General features: G+C 43.4%; 2 pseudogenes; both read left to right on the top strand.

Moving 5' to 3' along the window:
• Nucleotides 1–17237: 17237 nt before the first annotated feature.
• On the top strand, nt 17238–17894 carry LOC102262984 (annotated as a pseudogene).
• A 2303-nt stretch (nt 17895–20197) lies between these two features.
• LOC102245801 overlaps nt 20198–22474 on the top strand; it is a 3010-nt pseudogene continuing 733 nt past the window's right edge.

The raw sequence follows: 22474 nt of genomic DNA, 5'->3' as shown, positions 1-22474 counted from the left end.
GTTTGAAGTCAATGTGGCGGAGCTTCCTGAAGAAATGGACATCTCCACATACATGGAGCCGAGCCGCTAACCACACACCTGACATCCCGGAGCCACCCTGCTTCCCACGTGCTGCTTCAAGTCCTCTTTCTACGCGACAGTGGGGCTTTCTTTTTCTGTTCAAACACTGTACATTTGTGTAACAATAAATTTGTGTTATGGAAAAATAAATAAAAATATGGGCTTGTTAAGGCACGTTTAAATGCTTCTTAGAACAAAGGTAAGGTACCAATTTATTTGAGGACAACTATTCAAGTTCTTGATAAGCTAGGAAGTCTCCTTGTTTGCAGTGGCAGGGAGCAGTTGATTCTCCTTAATAAACAATATTTTTATTGATTTTCAGAGAGAAGAAGGGAGAGGGGGAAAAGAGAAACACTGATCAGCTGCCACCTGTATGCTCCGTACTGGGGATTGAGCCTGCCACCCAGGCATGTGCTCTGACCCAGAATTGAACCGGCATCCTTTCAGTGCATGGGACAACACTCAACCAACTGAGCCACACTGGCCAGGGACAAGAGGTAGTGTCTATGCTCTTCTTTTAGAAAGTAGAGCTGATGGCTATAGTGGGCAGGGCTGCCCCTGGGGTGGGGGTGAAGATGCGGTTTGAAAGTAGGTCCCAGTCACCCTCCTAAATTTAACGTTGAGGCAACCCAGTATCTCTCCAGTCACCTGAGACCTTCTAGCCAGAGACTTAAGAAGCACTTTCTAGTATTAGGGCAATAAATAGGTCAAAAACAGATACCTAAATAAAGTGTGAGCTGCTTCCATGAAAAAATGGATATTTCTCAAACTTCTAAAGTACATATTCCTGCCCAGACAGGGAAATGGATCAGTTGATTTTCTAGGTTCTCTGCTCTAATGTTTCATGATACTGATTTGCTGTATCCAGGTTCTTTAGGGTCAGGGAGAGGGTAGCATTCAAGCCCATTGGGCAGCCATATGCAATTTTATCTTGTTTTTACAAATCAAGACAGTTTAAGACAGCCCGAGTCTCACTTTACTCGGCTCAGAAACCGAGTCTGAAGGCGGAGCAGCCTCCCAGAGCTTCCTCGCTATCTGTAATCAACATGTGCACCTTGCAACCCGGGCAGCCCCTTCAGTCTACGCTGTAGGACCTGAGCCTTACCCAGCCCGAGTTCATGATCAGCAGTGTCTACTGTATACAGTGGTTGAAAATGGATCCTGCAGATGTGGGACAGCTGTTTGTACTTAGCAGTTAAGTGTCCCTGTGATGCTGGCGGCCTCTGAGAAAAGCATTGTTCTTTGCAAGGCATCCATCTCGCAGAGGCTTCCTAAATCAGGCCCAGATGTCTACATCCAACTCGCATTTCTCCATGAAGACACTTCTTTCTGGAGCGGTAGCCTTTTCACTAAGGTACACACAGTGGAGTGTGCAAGTCAGCATGCCCGACTCTGAAGGGAAGGATCCGAGTAACAGGATCTGAGTGCTAGAACTGGAGAGACATCCCCATCATCTAAGCCAATCCTCACACGCCTATGAGGATGACAGCATGCCCATTTCACAGATATGAAAGAAGCTAACAGCAGACAACAGCATTGGTTTTAGAACTCCAAAGCCATTAACTAGAGACTTCTAGTTAGCCTCAAATACCAGCTCCTGCGTTTTCCCAGTAATGAGACCTCCCATTTTTAGTTGGGTAGACCCGACGGCCCAGAACAAGACCCATTTTTCTTGCAGCTAGGTTTGGCTATGTCAGTAAATGTCCAGCAAAATAGGATGTAGGTAGAATCAGTGAGTTTGGGTTCCAGGCAGTGTTCTTAGAGTAAGGAGGTCCTTTTGCTTTCTTCCTGGCTGGCATCCAGATGATGGCTGGAGCTCCAGCAGCCATCTAGAAGCATGAGGCAACTTTGGGAATGTGTGCCTCGAACAACAGACTGACGGAACCTGAGTCCTTGCATCATGGAACATCATGCCAACCCTACATAAATCGCCTCCAGATTTTAATAGAACAACCATTTGGATAAGCCACTGTTCTCTGAGGTTTAGCAATTGTCATTAGGAAAACCTAATACAGCCTCATCCTCAAACGCACTGACAAAAACAAGAGGGCCTGAGCAGTGGAAGTCCTCTGTGCCTTTGATGATCACCTTTTACCAATGCTGGGTGGAGAGGTGTTCAAACAGGTGTTCAAGGATGAGATCTTAGCACCAGTTCTGGACACACAGGATTTGAAGGAGAAATAAGTTTAGCTGATAAATTATCATGTTTTGGTATGACTTGGCTGATCTCTATCTAGTCAAATAAAAAAGAGCAGACTCAAAACCCCTGAGTTATTGTTGAAAGTATTATATATGTCCCTTCTTTTCCCCCATTGGCCCCCTCTAGCCCATCCCATCCCTCCATCCCAGGCCCTCACTGACCCATTATCTGTGTCCATGAGCCATGCATATATGCATACAAGGTCCTTGGTTGATTACCTCCCATCCTCCCCCGCCTTCCTTTCGAGACTCTGCACTCTGTTCCATGCTTCCATGTCTCTGGATTCATTCCATTCATCAGTTTATTTTGTTACTTAGATTCCACATATGAATGAGATCATGTGATACTTGTCTTTCTCTGACTGACTTATTTCACTTAGCAAAATACTCTCCAGGCTTCTTGATGCTGTCTCAAAGGGTAAGAGATTCTTCTTTTTTACTGCTGCATAGTATTCCATGGTATAAATGTACCATATCTTTTTTATTCACACATCTACTGATGGGCACTTGGGCTGTTTCCAGATCTTAGCTATTGTAAATTGTGTGGCTATGAACATAGGGGTGCATACATTCTTTCTGCTTGATATTTTGTTTTTTTTATGATATATTCCTATAAGTGGGATCACTGGGTCAAATGGCAGTTCCATATTTAATTTGAGGAAATTCCATACTGTTTTCCATAATGGCTGTACCAGTCTACATTCCCACCAGCAGTGTACTAGGGTTCCTTTTTCTCTACATCCTGCCGGCAGTTGCTGTTAGTTGATTTATTGATGGTAGCCATTTATACCTTTTATTGCTGACTAGTATTCCAATGTATAAATATACCACAATTTGTTTATCCATCCCTTGTTGATTGGTCTAGTTTCATTTTTTTGCATGTATCTGTCCAATTTTCCCAACACCATTTATTGAAGAGACTGTTTTGACTCCATTGTATGCTCTTGCCTCCTTTGTCAAATATTAATTGAGCATAATGGCTTGAATTAATTTCTGGGGTCTCTGTTCTGTTCCATTAATCTATATGCCTGTACTTGTGTCAGTACCAGATTGTTTTGATTATGGCGGCTTTGTAGTATAACTTGAAATCTGGTATTGTGATTCCTCCACCTTTGTTCTTCTTTCTCAAGATTGTTTCAGCTATTCAGGGTCCTTTTTGGTTCCATATAAACTTTTGGAGTATTTGTTCTAGATCTGTGAAATATGCTATTGGTATTTTTTTTAATATTTTATTGATTTTTTTTTTTACAGAGAGGAAGGGACAGGGATAGAGAGTTAGAAACATTGATGAGAGAGAAACATCGATCAGCTGCCTCCTGCACACCCCGTACTGGGGATGTGCCCGCAAACAAGGTACATGCCCTTGACCGGAATCGAACCTGGGACCTTTCAGTCTGCAGGCTGATGCTCTATCCACTGAGCCAAACCAATTAGGGCTACTGTTGGTATTTTAATAGGGATTGCATTGAATCTGTAGATTGCCTTGGATAGTATGGACATTTTAATATTGTTGATTCTACCAATCCATAAACATGGTATATTCTTCCACTTATTTATATCTTCTTCTCTTTTTTTTCAACGTCCTGTAGTTTTCCGAATACAGGTCTTTTGCCTCCTTGGTTAAATTTATTCTTAAGTATTTTAATTTTTTTTGGTGCAATGGTAAATGGGATTGCTTGTTTAGTTTCTCTTCCTGAGAATTCATTATTGGTGTATAAAAAAAGCCATTAATTTTTGGGTGTTGATTTTGTATCTTGCTACATTGCCAAATCCACTTATTAAATCTAATAGTTTTTTTGGTGAAGTCTTTAGGGTTTTCTATGTATAATATATCATGTTCGAATAATGAGATTTTTACTTCCTCCTTTCCAATTTGGATGCCTTTTATTTCTTCTTGTCTCATTGCTGTGGCTTGGACTTCCAGTACTATGTTGAGTAAGAGTGGTGAAAGTGGACATCCTATCTTGTTCCTGTTCTTAGGGGAAATGGTTTTAGTTTTTGCCCATTGAGTATGATGTTTCTGTAGGTTTGTCATATATGGCCTTTATCATGTTAAGATATGCTCCCTCTATTCCCACGTTGATGAGAGTTGTTTTTTTTTAATCAAAAATGAATTCCCCTGAGTTTTTATATATGTATTTATTTATTTTTTATTTTTTGGTGCCAAAACCAGGGAACAAATTTATATCTTCTTTTAGAAGATGGATGAGTCTTGGCAGTCCTCTCTAGACTTCCAAAAGCCCTGTGAGGTTGGTTTTCCAGCCAGATGAGTCTGAGGCTCAGAGAGAGCTATCACCTTGCCTAAAACCACCCAGCTCATGGCAGAGTTGGATTTCAACAACCAACTTTAATATTATTTTAAAATATATTTTATTGATTTTTTACAGAGAGGAAGGGAGAGGGATAGAGAGTTAGAAACACCGATCAGCTGCCTCCTGCACACCTCCTACTGGGGATGTGCCTGCAACCAAGGTACATGACCTTGACCGGAATCAAGGACCTTTCAGTCTGCAGGCTGATGCTCTATCCACGTAACCAAACTGGTTAGGGCTCAACAACCAACTTTAACTCCTAAGCTATGTTTTTAGCCATGTCACAGTATGTACCTAATTCAATCCCAGCCCACTTACCGACGAAGTCCTCTGGTCTCTGGTGGTATGTTTCTCCTTCTACACATCTGAGTCCTACATGAGGACAACAGTCGGGCTGTATTGTTTCTGCAGCCCTTTGTCAAGGAGTCAAGGCATTGGATACAAAATGGAAGGATTTTATAGGAAGAAGGGTGGGACAAGGGAGCTATTAGAGAAGAAAAGGATTTTTCTTAGGGGATGAAAAGGAGAAGGATTTTAATTATGGAGATTGCCTCCTCTTTCTATAGGGGATGGAGAGGGTCCATTTGACATTACCTTACTGGTGTTTGACAAATAAATTCCAGCCTGGTTGATTAAGACAATGTTTCTGGTAGAGAATGAAATTGCAATTAGATCAGATATTAAGTCTAGGGTTGATATCACGGGCACTTAGCATAAGTGACACCATTTTGCACCTGAGGGTTTTGTTGTTGTTTTTAATAGAAGAGAGGGATCAACTCTAAGAGGAGCTTAAAAAGTCTTTAGAGTCCCTAGAATTAGGGCTATGGTGGTGCTGGCGTAGGGGCTGGGACTGAACTTGTCCACTGGAAAAAGTCCCAGCTTCCAGTGTTCTTGCCCTTCAGCCCAAGTGCCTACTTAGATTAGTCCCTGACAGACCTCAGGGGGAAATTACAAGTAAGTGTTCAATTTCTCCTTCCGCAGCGGCTCAGGGCTGGGAAATTGTTTCTCCCCTGCAGCCTTTCCACACCAACAGCTGTGGCTCCTCTCACTGTCAGTGTGTTGCCAACAGGTTGGAAATGAATGCATTTCCTGCTGATGGCTGTCAGGGAGGACACACACCGTACGCTCAAGCGCCCTTCTTTCATAGGGCTCCGGCAGGCTCAGGGCTGGCACTAGGCATTGTCTGCTATCTGCCTGTCTAGGGTTTCTGATGACAATATAAGGGAGAATGAGGAGGATGGAAAATAGAGGGGAAGTCTGGTTGACCTCTGCGGAGCCCTCCTCTGCCTCATAAGCCATGGCAGGAAGTGCTGGGACCCTGGAGGGAGGGTGGGTGGAGGGAGGATAGAGGCTAGGACCACCTGGTTTGCAGTTATCCCTTTGCCCTGGGGGTGTGTGGAGAACTGAGATAATGGCACACTTCTTGGCTGTGACATCCTACCCTGTCCAAGTTTGCTTCTGTTTCCTCTATTCCTCCTTCTACTCCTGCAAGGAGTAGGAGACAGTTCATCCCCAAGTTTATTCCTTTATCCAATGGTACTTCCAAAGGCTTAAGCAATATGAAGTGAAGTGACCCAGTCAACCTCTACTGGGTCCAAACAATGTGTCTCTCCTATCACATGCTTCTTTCATTCCCCTGCTTCAAATCCTACACTCGGACACAACTTGTTCCAGGAAGCCTTTGCCGGCATCCTGCCACTGGGTTTCAGGGACCTCTTCTCAGAGCTCCCAAGACAGTTTGTTCTTGACCCTCAAAGCATTCACTGGACTATAATACATTCATCTGGTTCCCCAGCAGAATGAACTTGGTGCTGGCGAGATCACAGTGACAGCTTAGTAGCTTACATGAGTCCTTGTATACCAGGAACTGTGTGAGGCCCTGTGGGGGTTCAGAGATAGTCACCCCAAGATGTACATGTGATTGCCGAGTGTCTGAAACTGGCCACAGTCTACCAAACACTATCATCCACCTGAACCTGAACGAGCCCTTCACTCTCATGCTGTTTACCTGGTTCCAGTGAGGGTCTGCAACTGGCTATCAGCTCTGCTCTGGGTCTAAACATTCTGTGTTCATTTGCCATCTCAGGATTGCAGGCATTTAAGGGATTAGGACTCTCACCTTTAGACCTTCTCACACCCTACTAGGTGTGTCCTAATCACCATGGCAGGCCCTGGCTGTCATGCCTCATTACTTAAATATATTATCATGGCCTGGCCTTGGCCAGTATGGTAAGATTAAAGCAATAAAACTATGGACAAATGGCCAGCATTAGGACTGTTCTTACCCAGGACTGCTGTAGGTAATGGCACACAGCTGCAGGGCCAGGCACTTGGCCTCCCACCCCCACTTCCTCTCTGCATAGCTCCTGCCCCAGTTAGGGGCTTCTGCCCTCCATCAGCAAGGCTTTGGATTGGTCCAGCTCTGAGAGCTTTCAGCAACTAAGCTCCAAGATGGAGACCTGCTGCCTAGCAACAATGCAAACTTGTGCTTCTGAAACTCCCAAAGGTCTTTGGGAGGGCTTACCTACTTTTATTAAGATAGCTACCACTTGTCCAGGCAGCATACTAATTTCTTGCCTTCATACTTGTTCATTACTAACAGCTCTGCAAGGAATATATTAATTCTACTTTTTATTTTCATTTCTTTTAGTCCTACTTTCTAAAGCTGGGCAAGGGGAAAGTGAGGCATGGCTGAAAGGCCATGACATTCACTCCCCATCACATAGCTAATAAAGGTGGAGCTAAGATTTAAACTCTGGTTTGGCTATGTAGCCCATGCTCTCAGCTATCTGTCAGTCTAGGATTTCTGATGACAATATAAGGGGGATTGAGGAGGAGGAAAATAGAGTGGAAGTCTGGTTGACCTCTGCTGAGCCCCACTCTGCCTCATAAGCCATGGCAATTACTCCAGCCTCTCCCCATTCTTAATTGGCTCCTCAATAATGCACTGATATGACAGTTCATGCATTCTTGCATCAGGTGACTTCTTGGTTGAACTTTTGGCATCTGCCAATCTACTGTGTCATTTTAGGCATGAACTCCAGTGTTCTTGATGTTTAATATAGTCAGTTACTATGCAAGGAATAGCTATGGTGGCTCTTTTTAATTTTGTGGGATATTGGTACTTGGTAGAATAGTTTAGGAAAGGCATGGCTTTTTCTGACAAAAGCTGCCATCGATTATACTCAGTGATAAAGCCCTAGTGTGATTAGGGTAGCCAACCATCCCAGTCTGCCCAAGATGCGGACTGTTCGAGGTAAATCTGGGAGAGTCCCAACAGGGATGACTGGTCGTCACTCTATGTGAGAGAAGGGGAAAAGGAGTCTGGGCACAGAGGGAAGAAAGAATACTTCAATCATAGCCATTTTCTGATGGCCTGGTCCATTTTTAGACTTAAACTTCTGCATAGGTCAGAAGATAGGTAACCTACTTATCTAAAACACTCCCCTCTCTGGCCAACAAATGGACAACCTAGAAGAATTGGATAAGTTTCTAGAAACATACAATATTACAAGACTGAATCATGAAGTAGAAAATTTGAACAGACCAATTACTAGTAAGATTTAATCAGTAACTTAAAAACTCCCTAACAAACAAGAATCCAGGATCAGACAATGTCACTGGTGAATTTTACCAAACATTCATAGAATCAATATCAGTCTGTCTCAAACTCTTTCAAAAGTCTGAAGAGGGAACATAGATGCAAAAAAAAAAAAAATCTTCAAAGTATTAGCAAACCAAATTCAACAATACATTAAAAAGATCATACACCATGATCAAATGATTTATTCCAGGGATACAAGGATGGTTCAAAATCCACAATCAGTCAAAGTGACATACCACATTAACAAAATGAAGAATTAAGAAAAAACAATCTTAGGGATAGATGCAGAAAATAGAGTATTTTGCCAAATGCTTTATGATAAAAAAAAAAATCTCAAAATGGGTACAGAGGTAACTCAACATAATAAAGGCCATATATGACAACCCCACCCCTAACATCATTCTCCATAGAATAAATCTGAAAGCTTTTCCTCTAAGATCAGGAGCAAGACAAGGATGCCTACTCTCACTATTTTTATTCAACATAATACTGGAGGTTCTACCCACAGCAATCAGACAAGAAATGGAAGGCATCCAGATTGGAAAGGAAGAAATGAAACTCATTATTTGCAGATGACATAAAACACTCCCTCTCCACATCATTTTCTGGTTAAGCTCTACCTCCATCCTTCCATTTTCAGCTCAAGTGTACATGCCCATAGTTAGTTTATGAATTTTCACATAAGTCAGATCTGCTCATAAGTCCCTTAATATTGCATGCCTGTTCTTTATAAAATTTTCAAAGTTATAGCTTGGGATTTATCTGACAGATGTTCCCCACTTGTATATATGTCAAAAGGGCAAATATCTGTACCCGATGATTCTGGCACATAGTGATGTGCAAATTAGATAAATGATTGTTATGAAAAAGTCAGAAGATTCAAGTTCTAGTCTCTGTCACTAACAAGTTTTATTTTTTTAAACCAGGAAAGTTCCAGTCAGGAAATGAAATTGAGTATCTTCATATATACACAACTGTGTGGTTCCAGGTAGGTTTCTCATGTCTAGGCTTTGAGTTCCTACCTATAAAGAGTCTCTGATGAGAATCAACATAGAATTTCATTGTATTAGACCAGCGATTTAGGAATACCAAATACTGCCATCTACCCTACCTACTTCCACAAGGGCCCAACGGAAGTTAGGTACCCTAAACAGGTGATATAAGGCAAAGCAATAAAAGGGCCATTAATCAAAAGCTTCAGTACAAATGCAATATGGAGTTGGAGCACTGAATGGCATTTCCTTACACTAGCTTTAGACCATAGCAGCTTACTGCTATTCATAGTCTGTGGTCTTATTCCTATTTTGATAGCTAGGATGAGCTAAAGCAAAAAAACTCCTTGAACTGGTAAAGATGAAACCTAAGATCTTACCAGGGAGGTTTAACATCCCTACAAAGGTTTATTTACCAGGGATGAAGGCCTGGGATCCTGGAAGGAGACTGACTGGGAGGAATGAAATGAACATCTATGAAGGGGATTCTGAGAGCTGAGTAAAGAAGACCTGAGGGCAAGCCTGTCCTTGGAAAGGGTAACATTTCAAAAGAAGTCTTCAAACAGAGGACTGATTATGGGGACCAAAGTGTAACAATCATCAACAGAGGAAGAAGAAGAGTTCTGTCTGTAGATGGCAAACTTCAGGAGGAGAGTCATCGAACCTGGGCCAGCACCTGGGTCCCGGTTGTGTTCACTTGCAGGATTCAGAGTGCTAAACAAGAAGGTTGCTTGGAGCCATCATAGCTTGGCCTCTGTCAGAACTGCTTACTGTCACGATGTAAACATTCTCACATACTTTTCCTTATCAAAGGAAGGCCCTTCACATTCCAGTACAAGGACATCTTGTTTCTCATCCCCAGAGCCGACTAGCTGGCTCATGACCTATGATTGTGATGCTTCACTAGTGTTATCCTTATGGTTCCAGGATCAATCCAGGACACCATGTTGCATTCATTCATCATGGTCTCCATCTTCTCCAATCTGATAAATTTCTCAGTCTTTACTTGTCTCATGACTTGGTTTTTTAAAGAGTTCTGCTCCGTTTTTCATACATTGTCACTCAGAATGGGCTTGTGTGATGTCTCATGATTGAGGTTATGCATTTGGGGGGAAAACACTAGGGAAGTAATCTTGTACCCTTCTCAGTACATACCAGGAGGCACCTGACATCAGTAGGTATTGCTGGTGATGTTAACCATGAGTAGTTGGTTCAAGTGGTGTCTTCCTGGATTCCCCTCTGTAATTACTAAATATATGAGGGGAGATACTTGGATATTAAGCAGAAACAGAATATTTGCATAAGTTTTTGCTCACTGAGTAGCTGTGTGTCAGAGGGATCACCCGACCAGCTTTCTGGGACAGGCAGTGCTCTTCTGAGAGCAGAGACTCGAGTTAGGGTAATTCTTTGTTTTTCATGTCCAATATTAAGCTATGGGATTATGCTCTTTTGATTTGGTTATCAAACTCTGATTGCCTAGCAACCAATATGGACAAAGATAAAGATAGGGCTGTAAGAATTTTTGGCTTTAATGATTTAAGCCTCTGGGTATTAACAGCTAACACAACTCTGCAGTATCATCTTTAGCTACTTTATGATTTCTTCAAGGCTAGAAATGAAAAAAAAACAACAACAATTTTCAGAAGACTAAAATTCTCAATAAACTCCCAAATGTCCTAGTAAGATACTAAAATGAACTCTGATGCACAGCACCAAGCAACCACATTAGCTCCTGGAAACATGAACCCAAAAATACCTTTGCCAATGAAGCAAGTTGTTAAAGTGTATTTGGATGAGGTAAGCACCAGAGCATAGATTAACGGAGTCACATCCGCCAGGAGAGGAGTTTAGTGGAGCACACAGAAATGATATATCCTGTTCAATGTTTTATCAGTGACTTACAGACATAGGTCTAATTAATAATGGTACAGTTAATAAAGCTGAGAATACTTACATTGCCAACTGTAGTCTCACTCTGGGCTATTAAACTTACAGTTTCACCAAGATTAATTTAAGGATATATAAACCCTGAGAAAGAAGATACCTACGGAGGAGGGCTCCTGGGGTCAAACTTTAAAACAGAGCATAGCAGCCATTCCTAAAGGGGTGCCTCTCATGCAAACTGCACTTTGGGGAGAAGTCTGCACTGAACTACCTGCCTGCACTGTGTTCCCGACATCTGAGTCTTTATAAAGGGGTTTCTGGAATTGCATTTCAACCAATAGGACTGAGGCTTCCTGATCCAATTGGAGCTAAGCAGCTATATCACCATCAGCATCTTCACTGACCAATCAGTGACCCCATTCTGACCAATTAGGACAGTGCCTTTTGGACCAATCAAGCTGTGAGGATTTGGAGTCCTCATTTGCATGAGGACAGACTGATCAGGGACCAGGGATGAGGACTTCTGTCTATATAAGTCATCTCCCCACGTGGCTCAGACTGTGTCATGCTCCCTTTCCACCAAATACTGAAGACCACGTTTCCCCAGTTGCACTTGAACAAGATGAAATACCAAAGATGTCTCAACAAATCAAAGAGGAGAAGAGCATGAGGAGCAGGGCAGAGTGGAGCAGACTGGTACAGGGCAGAGCTGTTAACCATAGGTTAACCAATAGATCAGATTTATTTAGACCAAAAAACAAAAAACAAAACCTTTCCTAAAATTTAGGTGGAAGAAACTTAAAAACCTTTAATAACAGACATTAACCATATTACTGCCAAAGTTAGTTCAAATTTGGGCTCTCTTCACATTACTATAACTTCTAGAATGCTTGTGTTTACTTCCCTATATTGATTGTCAGATAAAAATATTGTCCCATGCAATAATTTGGACATACTCATACTAGAAGACGTTTCAGAAATTTAAGCTTCACTGGGAATTCGGAATTTTTTCTAAATCTAGCAACCCTATTATCATTGAGACAGCATCCAAAGAGTGGATGTTCAGCTGCAGGTGTTGTTTTTAAGGCATGAGTGAAGGACTTAAACACAGTAGCTCTTCATGCCACAGGGGAATTATGCTATGATATGGAAATGCACGGAAGTGGTCCAAGAGCCAGTGGAATGCAAGGCTCCTCTAGTGGGCAGGCTTGGTTCCAGAGGCCCTCAGACTTTGCCACACAGACATCATGGTCCAATGGTTGCCTCTGTTCACTCCTGCTTCCATTTTCCCTTCATAGGTCTAACTCCTCAATACATTTTTTGTACTCCTCACTCCATCTCAGTCTGTTTCCTGGAAAATCTGACCAGCACTGGAGGTAACCTATAGCTTTAGAGGTCAAAACTAGGACCAGCCAACAGAAGTCACAGATCTCACAATGGAAACTGCCAGCTTGAGAGACACTGAGCACCTCAAAGGAAGTGAGCCAAGATTCAGGTTAGCTACTTCCCTGGAAGTGATGTCTGCACTCACTAAGACTATCAGCCTCAACGCTTGGTATGGGCTAGAGCAGTGGTCAGCAAACTGCGGCTCTTTGGACCCTTAAGTGTGGCCACAAAGTTTCAATCGCACTGTACGTGCACGCCTGCACGTGGTATTTTGTGGAAGAGCCACACTGAAGGGGCCGCAGTTTGCCGACCACTGGACTAGAGGAAATCAAACTTGTTTCAACAAAACATCATGAAGTCACCTAGAAGGCATTCATTGGTTGGATTAAAGCTCAATCTCAAAGCTACAGTGAGGTATGCACAGTAAGAGGAGGGTTAACCATGACCATTACCAGCCAAGGGCAAAGCCTCATTGACTATGTCTACAGCTTTCCCTGTGACCATGTATCCATTTCAAACAGGCAGTTCTGCTGACATTTCAGAATCATGGCATTTATGGCAGTCCCTTCGCAGAAAGCTTACCCAGGTGCCCTTTGGTAAAACCGGGTTAAAATTGATGTTACAGATGCCACTGAAACAAAATATAAGGCTGGCAAGAGACCATTCCTAATGTTTGTCTGGATGAACCAAGTCCAATTACACTTAAAAATAACCCCCAACTACTGGGTGATAACTGATGCATCTTCTCAGCACAACAGCCCACCAGCTCAGAAGGTGAATAATTATGTTACACCCCCACAGCTCCAGCAACTCATCCATCTGAGTCTTTGTTATCTTTGTAACTTGTCTTTCTTCACTCCTTATCTGATTACCCTAAGAGATACAGAAACTTTACTGGATATTTTGAGTATACTCTTTGCAAGGTCCTCATGAACTACAAACAATAGCACTTTCATATAAATGCTATGATTATAAAGGCTGTGGATCTGAAGTAATGGTTAGTTGTGTAGGGCATTCAATATTTAAGAATTCACATACCAAATAAGATGCCATTAGAACTTCCAGGTGAATATAGCAGACTGATTATGTTTTTCTTTTCCCTCCCCAAATTCCACTCAAAAGAATTAAAGGTTTTCGTTCATAGGAACAAACAATTCAGTGGAGAATTAGAAGTTTTTGGAAGAAAAGGAATGGAGAAACTAATGTCTGCAAAGAAAAGACACATGCAAATGGACTGATCCACCCAATAGGGCCTGCGGCCGCAGGTCCTAGGAAGATGGGTGTGAGGTGAGGCCAAATGGCCGAGTTTGGGTAGAGCAGTTACATACTCAGTCACCACGCCCCCAAACACAGACCTGTACCCCATTGAAGATTCCAAGTCTATTCTCTAGGTGGAGTTTCCACCACATGCTAGAACTCAAGACACAGTGGAGAGGTGAATGCTGAAGCAAGAAGCTAAACTTGGAACTAAACTCAGCTCAGCCCTCTCCTGCCAAAACCCTCATCCAGATCACAACCTAATCTCCACAACCTAATCAATCCACTTCCTCAATCTGACAGTCAACTCTTGACTCCATGTTGACTGCAGACACTGCCTGTGGAAGTTGGAGTTAGCTTGCACATAGAACAGCCTTTAAACCCGAGTTTGAATCTCTCCTTCCGTTAACTCACTGGTTAACCTTGTGAACTTCATGTGTACCATGGGTGGAATTCCACCACCTACCTTGAGGGCTTGAGGCAGGTTAGCTGGTTGTGTACTAGGCACCTGGAGATGTCATCACAGAAGTTCAATGAACCACCATCATTTCAGAAAAGTACTTAAGGTGCACAGAATTAAGGCTGCCAACTTGAGTGACTACAGTGCCTTTTATTTCACCATCAGGTGTGTCTAGCCCAGTGTTGGCGAACCTATGACACGCGTGTCAGAGGTGACACGCAAACTCATTTTTTTGGTTGATTTTCCTTTGTTAAATGGCATTTAAATATATAAAATAAATATCAAAAATGTAAGTCTTTGTTTTACTAAGATTGCAAATATCAAAAAATTTCTATATGTGACACGGCACCGGAGTTAAGTTAGGGTTTTTCAAAATGCTGACACGCGGAGCTCAAAAGGTTCGCCATCACTGGTCTAGCCTATAGTCAGTTCAGATCCAGAATCACTGATAGATGATCCAACCCAAGACTTCAGAGCACTGGATTTCAATGCATAATGTAATTCTAAAGAACCAAAGGCAGCAATACTCAGTTTGCTTATGGTACCAAGGCTACCTTTGTCACTAGGGGGCCTGCCATTGTTGCAGTGAGAAGTCTGGATAGGAAGGCATGAAATCCAACTGGTATTAAAATTGTGGTTAATCCATAGTCAGATAATTGCACACGGCCTATTTTAGCATAAAATGCCTCTACTACCTATAGTAGGTTGGTAGAGGATTAAAAGTGTTACACTTTGAAAGATGAGTGATACCAATGATATATTTCCCAGTGAAAGTAAAAGCAGCGAATTCGGACTTTTGAAGAGGGCCCTCTTGGTATCTTTCACTGGAGCCCCTCTTGGTATCTTTGCCTTTAGGTTTCCTGCCTTAATGTCTTTATCCCATTCTTCCCAAAGGTGTCTGGTAAATCTCAGGTATATTCTAAGTCTGGATTAAAAATCACAGTTCCTTAGGGTCAAAGCTGATCTTTAGCACCTCACATGATAACTACACACATGGCATTCAGCAAATAGCCACTGAGGGCCCTGGCTGGGTAGCCAAGTTGGTTTGAGCATCATTCTGATATGCCAAGGTTGTAGGTTCAATCCCTGGTCAGGGCACATACAAGAATCAACCACTGAATGCATAAATAAGTGGAACAACAAATAGATGTTTCTCTCTCTCCATCCTTCTCTCTAAAGTCAATCAATAAAAATATTTTTAAATACTTAAAAAAAAAAGAAAACAGGGGTCAAGAATGACCAAAAAAAGGAGTTGTTCAAAGCCATACAACAGAGGCATGAATAAGACTCAGGCTTAAGTGTTAGCCCAAGACATTTATGAACAGGTAGAGAAAGAACAGCATCTTATCACCATAGAAACAGAACCTGGTACATGGTTGGCACTCTAGTGTTGAATGGACCAATAGCTCTAGATGCCAAGCGTCTGTCAGGCACTAGAAATGTGTGATATCAATGATTTCCAGACCAATCTGCTACCCCACGGCCGAGACCCTCTGGGAGGTCTTTCAGATTAGATTGACATCTTGTTTTCTGGTCTTTACCAGCTCTCCCAAAGCTGTCCATCCCCTCCTCCCCTCCAGTTCCGTTATCAGCCTTGGGTTGGGGGCTGATATTAAAAGGGCTCTGATAAAGCTCCCTAAGTGGCAGCAAGTTGTAAACATTCCCACTGATGCCATTTGATTAACCCGCTGAGAAAATGCCTGAAGAAGGTCCGGGCTTGTCACCAAGAGACAGGCAAGGGTGCCACACAGAGCTGTTGAAAAGCAAGTTGGCTGGGGCCACCACCGGGGAGTTATATAAAGCACTTGGCTCCAAAACAGAGGCCTCTGCAGCATCGCATGTGCAGTCTGCCAGGGTGGCTGTGGGTTTATGGTTTGATGGACATATGCAATGAGGATGCATTCATAGCCTAGATAAGTTAATGACCTATTAGTGGCAAGCGGGGATAGAGATAAAGTCTGGTGCAAAATCCTGTCCCACATTCCAAAGCCACAAACAATTTGGTTTAACACCCTTGTTATATCCCATCCAAATAGCTTCCCTGTTAGTAAGTTGCAGTTTCGAAATGCCCATCTATTGAAAAGGGGGATAGAGTGGGCAAAAAATGATTAACCATTTGCTGAATTCTTCCAGTTCAGGTGATGGCTAAAGATTCAAACTTAATGAGTCTAAAGACTCAACCATATTCAGGTTCTTTTTCCTGACACAAAATACTTATCCCAACATATCCTGCAAGGAACGTTGATTGGAAATAGATGGGACATTTGCACATTTGTGATTTAGGAAGTATTTTTTTAAAAATAATTTATTGATTGCAGAGAGGAAGAGAAAGGGAGAGAGAAATAGAAACATCAATGATGAGAATCATTGATCAGCTGCCTTCTACATGCCCCACACTGGGGATCAAGCCTGAAACCCGGGCATGTGTGCTGACCCATGGGTTGATGTTCAACCACTGAGCCATACTGGCTGAGCTGTTTTAGGAAGTATTTAGATGTTGGTTCAGGATACATCAATAGGCAGGGCAGAAGGGATTGTGTTGGAACAAGTAACTGAAATTTTAAGAGCTTGCCAACGAGAAGACAGAATTGGGGTTTGAATGTTCCAGAGACCTTATCAAAAGGATTCCAACTCCCTGGACACTTGCCCAGTTACATTCTGCCTTTTGCTTCCATGAAAAGACTATTGTTTGCAGTGGGGTGTACACTGCCCTTTCTGAAAGTCAATTTGGCAACAGCTAGTAAGATAATTACTTGTAACCCTCTTCAAACCGGAAATCCCACTCTTGGGGTTCTCTCCCATGTTGGTAAAAGCACTGGTTCACAAAGACATACATGCAACAGTGTTTACTCAGCACTGCTTAGTGGCCCCCCCCCCCCCCGAACTAGGAGGAACTCCTGCTTCGGGGATCAGTGAGTTAGTTATGGAGTATTACGCACCACTAAAGTGACAGAGTCATAAATTCGGTTTTTCACAAGTTTTTGTTAAATTAGAAGAGCCATCCATCTTTCTGTCTACAAGAAGCTACTTTAGGCCGCCAACTGCCTGATTTGAATCACGGCACCACTCAAGGTGGCAGTAGGATGGGTGTCCTGCTGTTGCCCGTGGCCTGGCAGCTTTACCTCAAGACTACCGCGTCTCCACGATCAAGAACTGGCCCTTCCTGGAGGGCGGCACCTGCATCCTGGAACGAATGGCCGTGGCTGGCTTCATCCACTGCCCCACTGAGAATGAGCCCCACCTGGCCTAGTGTTTCTTCTGCTTCAAGGAGCTGGAAGGCTGGGAATCAGCCGACGACCCCCTAGAGCAGCGGTTCTCAACCTGTGGGTCGCGACCCCTTTGGGGGTCGAATGACCCTTTCACAGGGGTCGCCTAAGACCATCGGAAAACATATATAATTACATATTGTTTTTGTGATTAATCACTATGCTTTAATTATGTTCAATTTGTAACAATGAAATTGGGGGTCACCACAACATGAGGAACTGTATTAAAGGGTCGCGGCATTAGGAAGGTTGAGAACCACTGCCCCAGAGGAATATAACAAGCATTCGTCTGGTTGTGCTTTCCTTTCTGTCAAGAAGCAATTTGAAGAACGAACCCTCAGAGAATTTTTGAAATGGGACAAAGAAAGAACCAAGAACAAAATGGCAAAGGAAGCCAACAGTAAGCAGAGGGAATTTGAAGAAACCGCAAAGAAAGTCCGCTGTGCCATTGAGCAGCTGGCAGCCATGGAGTGATGCCTCCCGCATACTCCCTGGTCCCAGCGCAGAGCGCGTCATTGCCAAGGCTCGGTCCCCAGTGTTACCAGCTGACTGGGGGACGGTAACAGTGACTTAGGAAAGGAGAACATCGACATTTTGAAATGAGAACATTTGAACTGCATTTCTGTTTTCTCTTGAAAGTGATGCCACGCCTACTTCTGTCTTTGCACCTGGTATTGCTGAGTACAGTGGCTGATTCTTTTTCCTTTGATAGTTTTTGCTTCATTGATCCTGGAGGTGTCAGTGTAGGAGGTGATAGGTTTGGTCATGTGGGCAGAGCCCTTGCACAGCACAGTGTCTGGGTTTCCTGCTGACAGCTGTTGAGTCTGAGATTTGATGTGAACGCAGTAAGTCCATTGGATGAACAGAGAATTAAGGACACCAATTTAAGTTTTTTGCATAATCTAAATTTATAGTGTGCATGTCTTGTGTTCCCAATACTCTGTATTATTTCACCTTAATAAGTTCTGTGACCACCTTTCTACCTGCCAGACCTCTGGCTGTGCTGTGTGTATTAGGGGTCTCCTTCACCTGGTCATAATTTTGTAATCCTCAAGGCTGCAGAGAGACAACCGCTGGCTGCCTCAGGGCTGTAGGTAGAGCCCCTCCCATGGCAGGCCCAAGTGGCTGGGAGGCCTGAGTGGCTGGGAGGGACAGTGAGGACTGGCATCTTGAGTAAAGCTGGCCTCTTGCTTTGAGGTCATTGAAGATCCTGCCCCTCCAATGGGCACATGGCAAGGTTACAACATTTCCCCAGAATCGTCAAGAAAAGGTCCTCAATGCCAGACACGAATTTCCAGGGCCCGGCCTGGTGCTCCACCCTCTACAGCTGGATGAGTGGGCTGTCCCAGGGTCCTGCCCTGCACGGCTCCATCCACAGGCGGGGTGGGAGGAAAACCCAGGAAATGAGCTCTTGGCCTCATATTTCCAGTATTCTGCAAACAGTTATTTTCCATTAACAATGTCGGTTAGGCAGCTGATAATTCAGTCTTTCTAATATGAGTCTTCCTAAAGTAGGACATGGAATAAATTTTAAAATTGTATTGGAAAGCCTTTTGAGAAGATATTTTTAAATAACTTTTTTTCTTGTTTGCAATCTTGTAATAAATTCAGTGATATTTGAGCTTCAACCCTAAAAAAAAGAAAACTAATTAAAACAGATGTTTTCTCCATCCCATTATTAATCTATTATGCTGACACTGACTAGAAGAGGGAGTAGCTATATTTCAAATAAAGCAAAATTCAGAGCAAGTTATCAGGGATAAAGAGGGGCTTTACATAACGAAGGGGTCACATCTAAGAACATAACAATCCTTAGTTAGTGCACATGCATGTTACAGCATCAGATACGTGAGGTGAAAACTGATGGTGATTTGTCAGTTTCACCTGGCAGTTTTATAGTTGGAGACCTCAACACCCCTCTATCAGTGATTGACAGACCCAGCAGACAGGAAACTCAGTAAAGATATTTAAGCCAAACAACACCAATCAAGAAAATCTAATGAACGTTTATAGAGTACTTCACTCAACAGCAGCATAATACACATTTCTCTGAGCTCACATGGAATGTTGACCAAGATGGACCACATTCTAGGCCATGGAAAAGCCAGACCCAGAGGAGGTGACAGGTTCCCTTGTCTATGATTGTGCAGGTATATACTTGGCTGCACATATTATGAACAGGGGGAAGAACTTTGAGGGCATATATTAGGGGCAGGTAGGCACAAAGAAGATTGTATGTCCATGTAGAACATCTCTTAAATATTCCACCTTTGGGTTCCCCATGCATATGAAGACCTAAGTCAGGGTTTAAGGGATGGAGACAAGGCTTAGCCATTACTCCTGAGTTGGAGGAGCGAGGGGCAGTTACAAGGCTGGAGTCTTGCTCTTTAATCAGAAAGACAAAATAGTCCTAAGGAGTTTTCCAGAGAACACACACCATCCTCAATAGAGTTGGTTATACACATTGTGAATTTACTAAATACCACTGAATGATTCAATTTATAATAGTTTTATGTTATATAAATTTAATTTTAAATGAAATGTAAATCCTCAATTTTAAAGCCTGAATTTAAAAACAAAAAAATGCCTATTGGGGGCTGGATTTGGCCTGCAGGGCATCGTTTGCCAAGCCCCAGTCTAGACTCCTGTGATGAAAAGTGTGGGCCATGGACCAGCAGCCTCACCTTAAGCTGGAGATCCTTAGAATTTGGATTCTCAGGCTCCACCCAGGCCCACTGAATCAGATGTGACTCAGGGGCCATAGATGGACTCACAGAATGGAGTACAGCTGGCAGCCAGAGCTGGAAGAAGAGGCTCAGGGCAAGAGGGCTCCCTCGCACATCCCTGTGACCCCTGACAACCCACACAAGCACACATTCAACGTGGGCCTGGGGTGGGCAGAGCTAATATCCTTTGTGGGTCTTAATGATCTCCACCAGTTCAAGGTAAAAAATCTATATATATAAAAGCCTAAGCAACCAAATGACTGAACGACCGGTCGCTATGACGTGCACTGACCACCAGGGGACAATGCTCAATGCACAGGATCAGGCTCCCTCCTGTCTGGATCGGGCCTGCAGGGATCATGCTGAAACCGGCTATCCAACATCCTCTGAGGGGTCCCAGATTGTGAGAGAGTGCAGGCCAGGCCGAGAGACCCCAGACACCGGGCCTCTAGTAAATAAATACATTGAGAGAAGACCTTGCATGAATAAGGAACAGTGAGCAAGCTTAAAGGTGTAATGCGGTTTGCATGACTTTAAGAGTCAAACGTAAGGTTTCCCCCTTGGAGGGAAAATTTGGGAAACATACCTTATGTTCACTTTATACAATGTCTTTCTTCTGCTCTGGTCCACATGAAATTTGGTGAACCAAAAGCTTAAGTCCTTATTCTTGAAGAGTTCACAGTCTAGTTCAGGGGTGGGCAAACTTTTTGACTCAAGGGCCACAATGGGTTCTTAAACTGGACCGGAGGGCCGGAACAAAAGCATGGATGGAGTGTTTGTGTGAACTAATATAAATTCAAAGTAAACATCATTACATAAAAGGGTACAGTCTTTTTTTTTTTTTAGTTTTATTCATTTCAAACGGGCCGGATCCGGCCCGCGGGCCATAGTTTGCCCACGGCTGGTCTAATTAGAGGCAGTTATGTACACAAATAAGATTGGTAGATCACTGGGATAAGTGAGACACTTTTCTTTCCGACTGAGTTCAGGGAGATAGAGTTTAGTAACCAGCCCAGGGCCACCCAAGTAGTGTGGACTTAATACTTAGTCTTCACCTCTAGCTAAAATAGACTACGATTTGTTTCACAAAGTTCAGGAGAGGAGAGTTTTAGCTGTGCATAATACATTTGTACGTGTTTTTGCATTGGAAGGGAAAGTTTCAAATGGGGTTCATAGTATTGAAAACAAACTTAGATTATGCTAATTAATAAGCCTCCCTAGTCCCTCCATCTCAGAAAATGGCAGCATTTATTTAACTTCCCACCTTCATTCCCATGAAATAAGCATTACTGTCTTTTTTTTTTAAAAAAAGATGGTATTGAAGCATAAGCACCCCCCAACCCCAGCCTAGATCAAAGGGCTCTGGTGGGAAATTGTCTTTCAGAAAGGGCAATGTACACCCCACTGCAAGTAATAGCCTTTTCATGGGAGCCAAAGGCAGCATGTAATTGGATAAAGAGGTGTAGCAACTTGCAGAACTCGCCAGGGAGGGAGTTGGAATCCTTTTGATAAGGTATCTGGAACAGACATTCCCCAAGTGAGAATACAAGAAGTCAGAAGTTTGCAATTGGAAGAGGGCCCGCACCAACCGACCATACAGGAGAGACAAGATGGCGGAGGAATAGGCAGACGCGTCCCAGGTCTTGTCCTGGAGCAAATGGAGTGAGCAGCTGAAACTAATAACACCCACCCCGAATTGGCGAAGTATACTCAGCTGGTGAGACAGTTTGCAGCCGGGAAGGGCAGAGTTCCCCTGGACAGCTAAATAATTGGATCTGGGCAGGAAAGTTTGCCAGACCTCTGAGCCCAGAGGGTCAGAGGGAGACCGCGCAGCACCCAGCCGCATCCCTTGGGACAGGCACAGCCCCTGACTGTGGAAAGGAGGTTCGCGGGACTGTTGGTGCTGGGGGATTTGAGATCTGGGTTCCGTAATTATGGAGGACTGAGCCTTAAGGGGGCAGCCTGAAGCACTGACCAGACCATGCAGTGCCGGTAAGAGAGGAGCTTACAGAGACTCAGCCTTCTCCGTTTCTGTGGCCGGCGTTTGTTTGTTTTCACTGAACCCTGTTCATAGGACATTTCGGATACAGACACTCACCTGTGCTGAAGAGCGGGAGAAGGTGCGGATGAGTGGAATCTGGGGAGAGGCTGGGGAGAGAAGGGGGTCCAAGAGAAGTAGCAGCAAATTGAGTGCTGAGTCACCCCTGAGCCAAGGATTTGGGCAGCCATTTTCTCCTGAGGATATAACTCCTCCCTCCAGGCCCCAGGCAAGGAATACAGCCACACCCAGATTCCACCCTGAATGAGATGAAGGATTAAAATAATCTG

Source organism: Myotis brandtii, unplaced genomic scaffold, assembly GCF_000412655.1.
Source record: "Myotis brandtii unplaced genomic scaffold, ASM41265v1 scaffold181, whole genome shotgun sequence".
NCBI classification, from domain to species: Eukaryota; Metazoa; Chordata; class Mammalia; order Chiroptera; family Vespertilionidae; genus Myotis; species Myotis brandtii.
Note: the sequence above shows the minus strand (reverse complement) of the source record. Positions and strands in the feature narration are given on the sequence as shown.